The 2,905-nt window shown below is 49.6% G+C and overlaps 1 long non-coding RNA gene across 1 annotated transcript; it reads left to right on the plus strand.

The window, feature by feature from the left end:
* The first annotated feature begins 260 nt into the window (after positions 1 to 260).
* Positions 261 to 2,046, plus strand: LOC102500345 (uncharacterized). Its single transcript, XR_335745.1, has 3 exons — positions 261 to 336; positions 1,426 to 1,642; positions 1,726 to 2,046. It is a non-coding gene; the product is annotated as an uncharacterized LOC102500345 (long non-coding RNA).
* The last annotated feature ends 859 nt before the right edge of the window (positions 2,047 to 2,905 follow it).

Below are 2,905 nucleotides of genomic sequence, written 5' to 3' on the forward strand. Positions count from 1 at the left end.
TGCTTATTCAGACGCTGCTTCGATTACTCAAGAGGAACTTATTTTCTGTATTTATTACCCTCCTGAGAGGAGTCTGGCTTCTGAAACTTTCCCTCTTCAAGCTTTGAAAAATCATTCTTCACAGTTACTTTTTTCTTAACATGAAAGATGTCTTACTTTCAACTTGGAAGACAATCTCTTTCAGGATTTTTTTCAAGTTTTATTTTTATTGACTTACACAGAGAGAAAAGTCTTCATGCTGCTTTCCAACCCCAGGCTGGTCGCGGTCATGGATGTGCACACGAATGTCTAGCACGCACAGGACGGTCCCGGGACTTGAACCTAGAACCTTCTTCGGTGGGTCCACTTAAATTACCACTACTCCACCACCTGGCCCCAGTTCTGAAGATGTCTTTGTCCCCAGGCATCGCATCCCTTTCCCAAATACAGAGCACCATTTGCTTATTTGAGACGAAACCAAACACTACCCGTCTCCCCGAGTGGACATTGTTCGGTTGAGGCTGGCAGTTTCTGGTTTGTTTTGGCACTTCCTAAATCTTTCAATCCTTGCTAAAATCTCATGACCTAGATAGAGCAAGAGTCTTAAAGCCCTCTCCACAGACGAAGGAGCTACGGTCATGGAGCCTTCCTCAGCGAGCCGAGTCAGGGATGGACTGAAGACCCCCCATGCCCCGCACCAGTCTTTTGTCCAAAGCAGTCACGGTACTGGGTCACCCGGCACAGTGGGCCTGGGTTCCCCAGGCTGTCACCTGAGGGCTGTGTTGGCATCAGAGCTGTGCTCACTAGCCAGCCTGGCCCAATCTGCTATGCCATGGGGCTGCCCTCATCCCACCCAGGCAGTTAAGATTAAAGCCAAGAAATCGCTGGGCACGACACTCTCTCCTAAGCTGGCTTTGCCATCCTGCGGCGGGCACGGGCATTGGCATCGCCCCCGGCCAGCCTGCGGTGCACACGCTCCGCTCCCCTCACGGTCTGGCAGGCTGTGGTGACGAGGCTGGGAGCAGTGACCCATTTCTCTACCCGAGCAGCATGTGCCATCTGCGGGCTCTCTCGCCCAAATGATTCAAATTCTCCTAAATCCAGTTCCGCTGTTACTCGTCATTTGCCTCGCGCCCCAGCTTTGCCTCGTCTGCTAATCTGGAGATCTGAATTTCTGTCATTTCGCTCTTTTCCATCTGTAGATGAACTGACAGAGAGTCGGTGATTCCTAGAAAGGAAAGATAGAAAAATAGCTGCTCCCCCCCCCCATTTGTGACTGGGCACGTCCCTTGCCCGGAGTCCAATGCTGAATACGAGGGGACACAGCTGGGCAAGACCAGAAGATCCCTGCCCTCTAGAAAGGAAAATGTCAACGGCTCAGGGACAAAGCAAAGCAGGCAAGAAGAGGGTAGTGCTGAATGTGCCATCCTTTTTGCATCTTGTTAGAATCGCACCCCCCGGCGGGGAAGGAGGATGGTCCTGTTTGCAGATAAATTCCCAGACCTAGAAGAATGCCTGGCACGTGCTAGTCCTCAGCAAGAATGGAGTGACTTTCAGTTTGCATTATTGGCCCGAGTTATCCACTCATATCCTCGCCGTGTGACCAGGCAGCTCCCCTGGACAGTACCACGTGGCTTGCTTTGCCCAAGAGCATGCAGGGAAGGTAAGCAACAACGTGTTAGCTTCAAGCCAAGCCCTCTAAGGGCTGTTCATGTTTCCACTCTTTTTTGGCCTTTGGTACTGCAGGAGGAGAGCACTCACTCTCTCAACTAGCCGGCAGACGCACGCGGGAGTCAGCCAAGATGAGCACAGCTGTCCCAGCTGAGCCCAGCCACCGCACAGCTGTGTGAAGGACAGGGCTGCGGTTTTGAAGACAGTAAGAACTGGGATGGGTTGCTAGGCTGTGTTATTGTGAAAACTGCTCCTTGCTACCACCTCAGTCTGCTGGTTACCTGGTTTCTTTCCAGGTCTGGCCCTCGAAGGCATTATGTACCCTCACTGTTGTTCCCAAGCCAGGGTTGGCAAACTGTCTGAAAGGCCCAGACAGTAAATATTCTAAGCTTTGTGGGCCCACGTAAGATCTTTGTTGCATTTCCTTTATTTCTTTTCTTCTTCCTTTTTTCCTTCCTCCCTTGATTTCTCCCTCCCTCCCTCTCTCTTTTTACAACCCAGGCCTTAGGTTGATTTGGACCCATCAGTTCTCATCTGTGCAGTGCTGCTTGAAACCACCAGAACATAGACATGTACATTTCTTTCTTTTTAATTTTGAAAGAGATTTTTGTCTATGGCACATGCACTCGCTGGAGAGAGACAGAGACAGTGAGAGGGAAAGTGAGACATCACCCTCTAGAAGGGATGGCCTTGTCCTTTTTCCTCCCAGGGTCTTGGGTATGCAGGTGAACGTGCCTGGAGTGATTTTCAAACCACCAGGCCCAGGACTCGAACCATGGTCGGTTATTTGGGAGTCCAGCACCTTAACCATTATGCTACCTGCTGGTCCTAGAAGTACCTTTATTTATTTATTTATTTATTTATTTATTTATTTATTTATTTATTTATTTATTTTAAGAGAGATTTTGGCTATGGGGCACGTGCACTCACTAGAGAGACAGAAAAAGCGAAAACAGAAAGTGAAGACTCACCCCCGAGGGGATGGCCAGGCCACAGTCTCTTCTCCTTTATTCTCCTCTTGGGACTTTGGGCATGCACACTCATGTGCCCGGCGTGAGTTTTAAGCTGCTGGGTCTGGGACTTGAACTGTGGTCAACTATGTGCAAGTCCAGCTACGTAACCATCACACCACCTGCCATCCCCTAGAAGCATCTTAGCATAAAAAAAATCACCAACTGCACCATCCTAAATGAAGGACCTCGTCGTACTTTCCTTATTAAGCACAAATGAGTGCCCATTGTGTGTGTGTGTGTGT

This window comes from Tupaia chinensis, unplaced genomic scaffold, assembly GCF_000334495.1.
Source record: "Tupaia chinensis unplaced genomic scaffold, TupChi_1.0 Scaffold000521_1, whole genome shotgun sequence".
Lineage (NCBI taxonomy): Eukaryota > Metazoa > Chordata > Mammalia > Scandentia > Tupaiidae > Tupaia > Tupaia belangeri.